General features: G+C 47.8%; 1 protein-coding gene across 6 annotated transcripts in view; it reads right to left on the bottom strand.

Moving 5' to 3' along the window:
- The window catches only part of ATP2B2 (ATPase plasma membrane Ca2+ transporting 2), a 1,084,469-nt gene that overhangs the window by 60,976 nt on the left and 1,010,936 nt on the right, over positions 1 to 12,557 (bottom strand). The window lies entirely within an intron of this gene.

The following is a 12,557-nucleotide window of genomic DNA, read 5'->3' as shown; positions in this document are numbered from 1 at the left end:
ACTATAAGAGTTAGATTTGAATAACTTAAACTGTTTTGGTTTTTTAGAATTACATGCATTGAGCATTCAAATATGACTATAACGAACCAGCACTTTATTGAAAACATCAAAACAAATAAGGCAAGAAAATATTGATACGTCTATTGCATCACAGAATAAGTAATAGAATGGTAGTGCTCTTTAAAAAAATGTTCAATGGAACATCAGCATTAATCTAAAATATCAGATGGTTTTGGTAGGCTTATGCATTTATCTTAATTAGATCAGAAACCACTGGATGGAGCTATTGCCTCATTGAAACCAAGAAAGAGATAAGCTGAGGTCACATCACACAAGACTTCAGAACATTAGAAAAGAGGACCCAAGACAGATATCAGGAGAAAAAACTAAGTATATCTATTAAGATTAAGATCTTTATTAGATATCTATATATCTATTAAATTCTGACTTCACTCTTGGTCTTTTCTCAGTAACTGTAAATCACTGGGAGACCTGTGATGACATACAACTGAGACTGTTTTCTACAAGCCATATGAAGGAAACAAATGCAGATTATTTTCATTGTGACTAATTCTACTTCTTTTGCCTTTGGTCTGAATCTGAAATAGACAGCACTAGTGGGTGTGTCCAGACGTGTGGATGTTTGGTTCCCCAGAGACAAGTAGCAGTGGCATACCTTCAGCTGCTGCTGCTTGTCCCCAGGGAACACCCATGCCATGCGCACTTTAGTGCATGGCAAATTGCCCTGGGTGTAGTAGGGGAGGCTGGGGAAGGCACTGTGCTGGCCCCAGCAGCCTTACTTGAGGTCCTGGGGGCCTTTCATGACTGCAACAGTGGCAATTCTGCCACACAAAGCCTGGCCAGCAGCTGCAACACAGCTCCAGATGGCCCAGATCCACTTTTCAGAAGCACATGCTGGCTGAGCGTGCACTGCACTGGTTTTTTCCCCCCATGTCTTTTTTTTTTTTTTTTTTGCTCCTGAATATCCAGGGGTTAAAAAATTCCTGCCAAAAGAAAAAAAAATGGTGTAGCGCATGCTCAGGCAGTGTGCCCTTGTAGCACAGAGATCACTGGACTGTGCAATTTAAAGAGCTGCAGACAAGTTTGTGGCACTACATACCGCACAACTGCACTCATCTGGACATGCCCAACGAGACTCGTTTTCAGATTCAGAGAGATGCTTTTATTTCTATTGAAGATGAAGCAGCATTCTCAGATATTTTATCATAGAACAAGGATATTTATAGCATGAATATTTGAAGATCACAATATTTTTTTGAGCATAAATACATAGATACATATTCTACTGGGAGGCATAAATGAGGCAAAAAACTATGGGAAAAACTCACAGGTCAAAACAAATACAAAACAATTTTGAATTTGAATTCTGCACTTCTTTTGAAAGAAGTAAGTAATGTAACATAACATTTTTATATCATTTTAAAAATTGAAGGAAATATTCTATTCAATATCATAACGATCTTTGGGGTCTTTTGGTTTCTGTGGTGACTAGAATTTCTGGTCTTGATCCCACTAGAGATACCATGGTATTATCCTCCTGAAAATATAGATACTTCTATATTCAAAATCTATTGTTAAACACTATTTAAAAAAATACATTTGGCTTACTCAGTGGGCGCATATACACATGCATTTGATCTGATATCAGCTTACTTGCAAGTAAACTATCTGTGAGGAAATGCTCCTAGGCAGGTGTTTACACATTCAGGGAATAGGAAGCAGATTTGCTGCTCTTAGCACCAAACTTCCTGCAGCCAGCAGCTTTATTGAAAAGGCAGCTCTGTTCTCTTCATCCTGGCCAGTAACTTTCCTGGCTAGAAGCAGTGTGCACAATTCAGGGGCAGCATGCGGAAGCCCTCTCTTCATCACCTCTGCCTCCCTGCACCATGGCTAATTCAGCCCTTGCCCCTGGCAGCAATGACCAGTGCCTGCAGGTCCTTCTGGCCACTTCCCTGGCCCTGCTGCCCTGCTGCACTGACCTTGGCTGGCCCATGGCTGTCTTGCCCCCCACATGCATGTCCAGCACCACCGTGTCATCCCAGGGCTCCCACTGCTGCCTGGAAACCATCTAACGGGCTGGACCCCAACAGAAATGCCACCAACATGGTCCTGGACACCACTGCTGGGACTGCCCTTGCCCTCCTGGGTCTCCAGCCCCACCACCTCTGGGCCTACTTCACCAGCCAGGAGTAGTGACTACACATAGTCTAGCAGACCTGGGATGACAAGCAGTGGCTGCAGAAATTCTGCATGAACTGGGTCACCTTCTGGGACCATCTGGAGCAGCTCCATCCACACCTGGAGCAGCAAGACACCACCATGCAGCTGCCCCTCCCCACAGACACATGGCTGGCCTTTGCCCTGCTGAAGCTGGCCATTCCAGCCAGTCTCTGATATGTGGGCTCTCTCTTTGGGGTGGGCAAGGCCACTGCCAGGGAAGCCATCCTGGAAATATATGGGGCCCTCCAGGACATGATGGGAAACAAGGTGTTTCATGTGCATGACCTCTTCATGGTAGTGGCAGGGTTGCATGCCCTGGGACTTCACCAGTGCATTGGGACCTGGACAGGACCCACATATCCATCACTTGCCCATCCCATGGCAACCACCCCTACTACAGCTGAGGGGTTTTCATTCATGAAGTTCCGTGACATCATGGACCACTAAGGCACCTTGATGCATGTGAGTGCCAAATAAGCAATCAGAGCCCATGATGCCTGTGTCTTCTAGAACTCTGCCTTGCTAGGCATGGTGGAGAGTGGGTGTTTCATGCCGGGGCTGCCAGACTTAAAGCTGGGTGCCACTGTGGTCCTGTACCTCCTTACTGGGGAACCTTCCCCTCACTCTTCTCCTGGCTCATGCAGCCCTACATTGGGCACCTGGACCCCCACTAGGCACACTTTAACTGTTGCCTGGGCAGGACCCATGTCCTGATGGAGTGCACTGCTGGACATCTGAAGAGACGCTGGGGCACCCTCATAGCTCTTCTTGAGTTTGCCAAGGACAACCTCCCCCAGGTCTTCAGTGCAGCCTGCATGCGGCATAGTATCTATCAGGCCTGGCAGGAGCTCTTCTGTGAGGCCTGAGCAGAGGAGGCAGAATGGGCAGAGGCCGTACAGTGGGCAGAGGCTGCCTGGCAGTGGGAGCAGCATTTGCAGTATCAGTGACAGCAGTGGGCCCCTGCCAAGGCCCAGGGTGAGCTGCACACCCACCAACGGGAGCCAAGGCACCAAGTTTGAGAGGTCCTGATTGACCACCTCCTCCTGCACTCCCCACTGTAGCCTACCTGGACCACTGCCCATGGCCCCCACTCCCAGCACCATGCTCACTGTAGACACGTCTCACAGGAACAACTGTTTTTATTTCCCTCACTTCAAACAGACCCTCCTATCTCCCCAGTAGAGCCCCTCATCTCCCCCAACAAACAGAAACCCTCCACACCCACCCCACACACCAACAATAAAATACCCTTTTCCCTCTGCAAACTATTTACAAAGTGTGTTGTGTTTTGTCCTGGGGTGGGGGGCCTTGGGGTGAGAGCACCTAGGGGAAAGAACCCATGGACAGGTGACCAGAAGCCTGGCCTCTAGGTGTTCACCCATGGGTGCAGGCACTGTGGCGAGCTCATTGAGTAGGGTGCTCACCCAGGGATGATGGGAGCTAGTGCCCCCCTTGTGTGAGTGGCTCCCCCTCTGGTGGCCAATGTCCAGGGCCAACATAGTCAGTGTGCAGTCCTGGCCTCACTGCAGGCAGCTCTAGCTCTGCACCTGTGTGGAACTGGGTTGAGTGGCGGACCTGGGCCCAATGGGAGCAGCTGGGTGGTGGGGCACCCAGGGCAGGGGCCAGGCCAAGAGCTCCTGCCTCCTAGAGGTGGTGCAGGACCTCCTCCCAGGACCATGGGGGGCCTGCTACTGGACAGTGGGTGACTGCCAGGGGGCAGGCAGGGCTAGGGTCAGGGACCAGGCAGCTGCTGCATGAAAGTGACCTCCAGGGCCAGAACAGTGTCCACCACCCAGTGGTCATTGGCTGGGACCTCCACTGCCCAGGCCAGGATGGTGTTCTGCTCCCACAGTGCCTCCACCTGCTTGTGCTCCAGGACTAGGATCTGCTCCCAGAACTCCCTGTCTGTGTTCTCCCGTGCTTCCTCACAATGTTGCACATTTGCCAAGCCCTTGAGTCCTCCAGCCAGTCCTCTGACACTTCCACCAGCTGATCCAGGAGGACTGTGTGGTCCTGGGTCCACCTCTGGCAGAGCTGGTGCACCCAAAGGGCCCCAGCTATGGACAGTGGTGACCCTGAGGCTGTATCCCCACTGTGAAGTGTGGCCTCTTCCCCATGTGCAGCTACAGGACCTGCAGAGCCATGAGAAATAAGTTGTTTATATGAGTTTGCAACATTTCTGAGATAAGATGCTCTGTATCGGGGCTGTGCACTGCCCAGCCTCAGATTGGGGCTCAGCATGCCAGGTGCCCAGAGACTGATAAATGGCGGGGGGGGGAAGCCTGGGCCTAGGCGACCAGCCAAGCTCCCCCCTCCTCCCCTTTCATTCCCCTGAGGCTGGCAGGCCACTGGGTGCTGGCCATAGGCATCCTGCCTCCCCTGTCCCCTTGTGTGGGACAAGCCAGGCTCCTGGAAGCACCTGCTGCTATGGGTCCAGACCTCACTTCCTCCCCACTCCTCCTGCAGGCCAACTACTCTCCTGTGCTGCTTCCTAGCTCACAGAGCCTAAGCTTGGGAGGAGTAGGGCTCCCAGATGACTAGGAAAAGGAGCTGCCTGCACCCCTGCCCAGCCTTTAGGGGGCTTCTCCAAAGCTGGGGCTGCACCCTCCAAAGGTGGGGCTGCACCCTGAGCTTACCCCAGCTGTGTGTGTCATGGGCACTGCACGAGGAACTGTTTGTACAACCTGAAGGGTGCCTGACCCATTATGCCCTCCTGATAATGATCACCATGGTGCCCCAGGTACACCTAGCACAAGACCCTGAGCTTTGACAGCACAGGGAGCAATCCTGGGCTGCCCCACAACCTCTGACACCACACGGAAGGCTACTTGTGGCTGCAGTATACATCCCTGCTCTCTGTAGCCAAGGAGAACTTTGCTGCCAGCATCAATACATGCTGTAGAGGCCTGCATCCAATTAGATTTGGGGGTATGGAATGTTCAATAAAGTTTTTGCACTGCCTCTCACCTCACCATGTGCTGTGGGGAGGGAACCCAGGTCTAGGGGAGTGTGGTCAGGCCAGGCAGGGAGGGAGGCAGAGACAGGTGCTGGGAGCAGGGGCAGGGGTAGGGGCAGAGAGGCCTTCCACCCCCCAGTGCAGGCCTTACCATGTGGCCAGAGCTGGTGTGGCTGGCAACCTGTCTGGCAGTGACAGCATGCGGCTTCAGACAGAGTCCTTGGTCAGCAGGATGCAGCATACAGGTGCTGGGCCAGCTCCCCCCTGCCCACCCAGGGAGGAGCTGGCACTGGTGGCAGATGGTGGTTCCATGGCCAGTCATGCCTCAGGCCTGTGCTGGGGCTATGGAGCTGGTGAGGCAAGCACTTGCCCAGGCTCCCCAAACTTCTAGTGGAGACTGAAGACAGAAGGCTCTACAGGATGGGCTGTTCAATGCTCAAGGGGCCTTCCTCCTGTGATGTGTCACCATGGGTGCCAGGCTGAGGCAAAGGCTCAGACAGATCACCCATGCTGCTGTACACAGCATGGCTGTGGTCTGATTCACAGGGTGCAAGAATCTCCACCAGTCACCACACAAAGGGCATGGACTTGTGGGCACTCCTGGACCAACAACTGTGGTTAGTCATGATCATCATGGTGCCCACAGACCTACTGTGCCCACAAGGCCTTGACCTTTATGCAGCTCTGCTATGCCAACTGGTTGTACCAACACTCCTGCATCCACCCTGACAGACCCTCATATACTTGGGCATTAGAGCAGTTGCCCTGCACAAACTGGTGCTGCAACTCTGCATTGCCCTACAGTACCACAAGATTGCCAGACTCTTCCTTGGACCATTTGGGGCCCTGGCTGGTAGGCACAGGTGTGGGCATTGAGGGTCCTGTGCTGTCTCTCAGCCTCCATTTGGTGTTCCTGTGCTGCCAGGCCTGGACAGCTGCCTGCAGTGCCCAGCACTGTGGCATGACATGGGACTGCCAGCCACTTGACAGAGGCAATGCCCCATGGCACCTGCAGGCTCTGCACAGGATGCTGATGGTGGGCTGTGGGCAGGTAGAGCTGGACCTGCTGGCCAGAAGCTGCCTGCAGCTGGGGCTGGGGGCTGACAGGCCTGGCAGGAGGCTACATCAACCTGCAGCACCCTGTAAGCCTAGATGGCATGGGCCTGCCAGGCAGTGGTGCTGGGATGAAGGCAGGATGGTGAGGCTAGACTATGGCCTGCCCAGGAGGCACAAGACCTAGAGTTATTTCAGACTGCCTGCTGGTGTGCCTCAGGGATCAAAATGCTAGGCTTTTAAACACCTAAGGTAGGTGTTGCTATAGAGGTGGCCTAGCCCTGGGGCAGGAGAGACTCCCAGGCCAAAGCCCTGGGGCTAGCCTCAAGCCAGCCCCCTAGTGGCAGGGATGGCCTGGGAGCAAATATGTAACTGTGCAGTAACTAATACTGAGTAAATTTGCCACCTGCATTTGCAGGTGGCAAATTTACTTGCAATTAGCCATTTTTACTGTGCAGTAAGCATGCACCCATGTAGATCCATGCACTTACTGTGCAATAAACAAGGCTACTGCACAATTAAGTATCTTGTGTAGATGTGCCTAGGGATGATTATGGTAGAGGTTGAGGAATAGAAAAATATTAGCTTTAATAACATTACTGACCTTCTGGTCATGAGCCAGCCACTTTAAGTTGGTGCTTCTAATAAGGTGCTTCTAATAATTACCTATTATTGGTAGAATTGCACAGTTCAGTCAAGTGTAAAAGCTCATTCTGAGCCAATGCCAAAACATTAAATATACATTAGTTTGAGCAGTCACTAGAATGCAAATTCTACTGCAACCCTCTATGATAGCTGAACAGTTGGTAAAAACCAAAGTAGATGCTTTCAGAGATTGAGCTTAGTTGTCCATTACATATTTTACTCACCAATGCAACATAAGAACTGGCTAGATGGAATGCAAATGTAACATTGTTTTTAATAGTCTCTGGCCACTGACTAAATAACAGGAATTCTTTGATCTTGTAGGTGTAATTCAGAAAAAAAAACAACTTTCATGTAGCTCCTGACAATTTTTGAGAGGGATAAAAAAGATGTTTACGTTGTAAACCACCCAAATCAGTGTCTGTTTCTCAAGTTCTTTTCCAGCTGAGCTTGGAAGGGGTTAGCCTTAACCTGGGGATAAAAGAACATCCCTTATATCAAGTGATGTTGCACTTTACTTTAGAAAACTGTTAAAATACAAGTCACCAAAGGCTGGCAATAAATTACAATCCTATTGTGAAATACACTTCACCCACTGTGACATACACATCTTAGAGCTTTGATTTAGTTGACAAGTTGTAAGGAACTATAAAGGCATTTTTGCCCTTACCTGTTAACTCCCACTGGTCATGCAGCACATGCATTCCCTCACAAATGTGAGTATATTTAATAGGACTAGAACTATTTTTGCAAACTTTTTAAAACTTAGAAACACGATTGAGGCCTTAGTAATTAGGCTGATATTCATATTATATACTGGTTCAACAGACACTGCCCTTCACTTAAATTCTACTTACATAGTTCTTCCTACACCCAGGTTTGCATGATTAATAGTACTATATTGTCAACTGAAAGAACAGTGGACTCCTAATTTGTTAGGGCTTGTCATTCTAAAGAACAGTACATAATATTAGCAATAACAGTTAAAAGGATGTTAGGAAATTCAAAGGACACTGGAGGTGGGCTGCTACCATAGTCAATGCACAACCTTTCACAGCACTTCAGGCAGGGCTTCACAATAACATCTTTTGTACACTGAATGAGTGAAGACCCTTAAAGTTTACTGGTATCCAAAAAATGAAGTGAGAATATGTCAGTCTGTCCCTCTACTGACAAAACCAACAGATTTAGCTTGAATATAGGTCACTAGTAAACAGATGCTCAGCTCACAGAAAGGAACACTTGTAGTAAATTAATCAAGAATCACTCAGACCCAGGAAACATGAAAGCACAACCTGGAGAGCACCTTGTGACTGAGCCATAGACTAAATGAATTAAATTAATGAAAAGTGAAGTTAAAATAGAGATAGCTCAGCTGTTTAAATCTCTGTTCTCCATGCACACTAATACTGAATGAGACAGTCCTGTAGACATAAGAGTTGTTGTGATGTAATTAATGAGTAATGGATATATGCTGGAGGGGCCAACCTAAATTTAGCAATCTCAATTCACTTTGCAACCTTAAAGTTTTTGTTTGTTTGTTTTCAGCATGGTTATATGTATGGCCTGGATCTCAAGTATTTTACACATTATGGAGCTGATTCTCTGCTGCTGATTCTCTGACAGGCACAACTCAAATGTAAAGATCCCAAGGCATGAAAACCAGGAAAGTGCCCTAACTGCCTAGCCACAGGCAAGTCTGGAATAGAGACACTCTCCATCTTTGCTGCTCTGTCACTGTGCAACAAGGAATGCAAGATTCCAGGGTCCAGAGAGCACCAGAGAGCATAAGCAAACACAGCACAACCCTGTGATAAGGGCACTCCCCCAGAAAGCAGAATGCCCAAATTATCCTTCTCCCAGATTTATTGTGTTGCCATTATTACTGTTTAATGAAAAGTGTGGACAGACAAAACAATTATGCCAATTTAAATTCAAGGGGAGGGGTACTTACAACAGTTCAACTGAATAACTATTACTGTTTCGCCTATCTGCTTTATCCTGCAGTAAATGGAAGCTAAAACCACAATAATATACCACCTGCTTCATTCATGGTTCAATTGTTGCAATTTATCTTCACATACTGCAGACAGGCAAAACAGAATGGGCCAGCCCAAAGACACTTACAAGTGACAAGTTCCCCATCCCCTTTCAAATAGTATAATTATTTTGTCTGTCCACCATAAAATGCATAAAACTCAAGGAATGCCTGAACCAGAATCACAAACTCCCCTTCTTCCAAAAGGAATGGGCGTAAATTCTCTCCATCAGCATACATCTACAAACATGTGATTCAGAAGCATTAGTGAAAATAAAATATATAATTAATACTACAGAAAAAAATGAAATAGGTCATAACTAGAGTGACTGTACATCCTGGTTTGGCTGGGACAGGCCTGGATTTCAAAGACTAGTCCTACCCAGTTGGTCAAAATTAAAACAAGAGTCCCGGAATCACAGGGGCATGAGACATAACCTGAAGGGAGGGGGAGGGGAGTGGAGTGCCATGGTGCACCAGGGTGCTCCTGTGCCATGGCCTCTGCCACTGACTATAGCAGTGCCATTGACTAGGGGAGTGGGAAAAGGGGAACAGTGTCCTGGAAGTTCTGGATGCCCCAGATTTCCTTATGGTCACCCTAGTCATAACTCCCTACAGTGAATTTGGCTTGGACAATACCATGATTTTTGCTCTTACAAAACATCGTGAATTCTTCTAATGAATGCCAATGATTAGGACCTCTAGTCTGTATTATTTGAAAAAAATTCAAGACCAGCATTATCCCTATGTCTTTTTAAGTCACCAGGTCAGTACTCACTGGACAAAATGCTGCATGTACGGTATCAATATATGCAGCACTTGAATGTTCCTGTGAAGCCTCATTTAATTACTAACAGGAGCTAATATGTTGCAACTGTACCCAGGAAAGTGGAGTCCATGGACTTCACTGGAACTCCACAGCTACAGAAGTCTGCCAATGCAGATGCAATTGCAGGATCAGGCCTATATATAAATTCATGGGATCTAATAAACTGAAGGCCAGAACACTGCACATTAGAATGCTAAATGATTAGAAAAAAAACAGATTGCATCTGGTCTGTGCCTTCTTTGAGCAGGAATACTTAAAAGATACAAGTCAAATTAGGAAAGGAAATCTTTCCTAAAGAAAGCATCAAGAAACTTTTCAAGTGTTGAATTGCAGGGAAGTTTTTGAGACAGGATGACATCTAGGGAGCATGAAAGAGATACTAGTATCTAATTAGCACTTTTCTCACCCTGGATCAGATGAAATGGCATAGAAAGTGTAATTTATTACTATTGACCAGAATGTTAACCTATGAATAAAATTTCTGTGCCCAAGAAAGCCAAAAGTCCAGGTAAAAACAGAGTAAGTTGTAGTGCAATGCTGAACTGCTGTGCATGAAATCCACATTCAAAGTCACTGAAACCTATTCCGTGTTTGGAGAACAACAGTGTTAAGCTTTCCTTGTTTATTAAGGATTTAAATGCTTCAGTCAAATTAATATTTAAGACCAGCATAAACTTTTTCCAGCCTTTGTACATATAAATGTGTATTTGCTACAGTTTCTAATTTTAAATCCTTTGGAATTATTTCTTTTGCTTTCCTATTTTGTCATAACAAAGGTCTTGTCTTTCATCACAGAACTAAAAAGTTGCATAAGATTCTACTTACACAACGATGCATTAAGCATTGGGAGGTGTGCATTTTTACCTGAATGGTTGTACATGAAAAGAAAATGCCTAGAGGAAATGAGTACAAGGATATCCAAGGGTGCAGAGTAGGCCTGTGCGAGTACGTAACTATTCAATCCAGCTTCAGATCTGGCCACTTCAGATGCCAGGGATCTGATCCAGAGCTCTGGCTCAGTTTCCCACTTTGATCCAGCCAAAGTGGCTCTGAAGCTTCGGAGCTGCCTTGGAGATCCAACCATAGGGTATAAAGGAAAATCAAAGAAATATCTATAACTTTGTTGTTTTTTGTCTGATTTGGATGACATTTGCAGGAGTTGTAGCATATTCAGAGTGCACGAACTCTGCCACATTTCAAGGAGATAGGTTCAGGGACTTGGGAGAAGCTGTATCCCAAATTCTTGAAAGCAAAACTCATGTCACGTGTAAGTGTTATATCACAGGAGGGTGAAAACTGCAGAGTTGGTAGCCCCCGGTTAGTTTGCAAAGCCTGCCAAGTTTCATGAAGGTCAGCGCAGGGGTTTGGAAGAAACTGCACCCCAAATTCTTGAAAGCAAAACTAATGTCACATGTATGTATTAAGCTGCAGTAGGGTCAAAAATGCAGAGATGGGAGCCCCTTGTGAGGCCACAAAGCCTTCCACATTTCAAGGTGACAGGTGCAGGGGTTTGGGGAGACATGCACCTCAAGCTGCTGACAGGCAAAATTCATGACATAGATGACCCTGTGTGTGTTAAGGCGCAGTGGGCTGAAAACTGCAGGAATGGTAGCCCCTGCTGAGGCCACATAGCTTGCCAAGTTTCAAAGAGATAAGTGCAGGGATTTGGGGGAAACTGCACCTCAAGCTGCGGACAAAAAGCACCCTGTTCAAATTTGCTGATGACACTAAGATGTGGGGGGATGTGAGCATGCTAGAAGGGAGGAATAGGCTGCAATCAGACCTAGAAAGGTTACAAGGGTGGGCGGATGAGAATAGGATGGGATTCAACACAGACAAGTGCAAAGTGATGCACCTGGGGAGGAACAATCGGTACCATACCTACAGGCTGGGGAACTCCCTTCTTGTCAATACAGAGGTAGAAAAGGATCTTGGAGTCATCATTGACTCCAAGATGAACATGGGCTGGCAGTGTGGGGATGCAGTCAGGAAGGCCAACCGTACCTTGTCATGCATCCACAGATGCATCTCAAGCAGGTCCAAGGAGGTGATCCTCCCCCTCTATGCAGCACTGGTCAGGCCGCAGTTGGAGTACTGCGTCCAGTTCTGGGCACTGTACTTCAAGAGGGATGTGGGCAACATGGAGAGGGTCCAGAGGAGGGCCACTTGCATGATCAGGGGGAAGCAGGGCAGACCCTACGAGGAGAGGCTATGGGACCTGAACCTGTTCAACCTCTACAAGAGAAGGCTGAGGGGAGATCTCGTGGCCTGTTACAAACTAGTCAGAGGGGACCAGCAGGCACTGGGAAAGTCCCTGTTCCCCTAAGCACTACCAGAAGTGATCAGGAATAACAGTCACAAGCTGGCAGAGGGGAGATTTAGGTTAGATATCAGGAGGTGCTACTTCACTGTCAGGGCGGCTAGGATCTGGAACCAACTTCCAAGAGAAGTGGTGCTGGCTCCTACCCTGGGGGTGTTTAAGAGGAGATTAGATGAACACCCTGCCAATCTTTCCTGCCATGGCAGGGGGTCGGACTAGATGATCTACTCAGGTCCCTTCCAACCCTAGAAACTATGAAACTATGACAAGCAAAACTTGTGACATGGGTGGACTGTGTGTGTTAAGGCACAGCAGAGTGAAAGCTGCAGGGATGGTAGCCCCTGCTGAGGACATGAAGCCTGCCAGCTGTCAAGGATATAGGTGCAGGGGATCTGGGTTCTAGGGCCCTGAAACTCTAGCTGCTGACAGACAAAACTCATGACCTGGGTGCTTGTGTATCTGTCTTGGTGCATGG

This window comes from Crocodylus siamensis, chromosome 11, assembly GCF_052110815.1.
Source record: "Crocodylus siamensis isolate JL-2025a chromosome 11, ASM5211081v1, whole genome shotgun sequence".
NCBI classification, from domain to species: Eukaryota; Metazoa; Chordata; order Crocodylia; family Crocodylidae; genus Crocodylus; species Crocodylus siamensis.
This window is presented reverse-complemented; position numbering and strand designations above follow the sequence as displayed.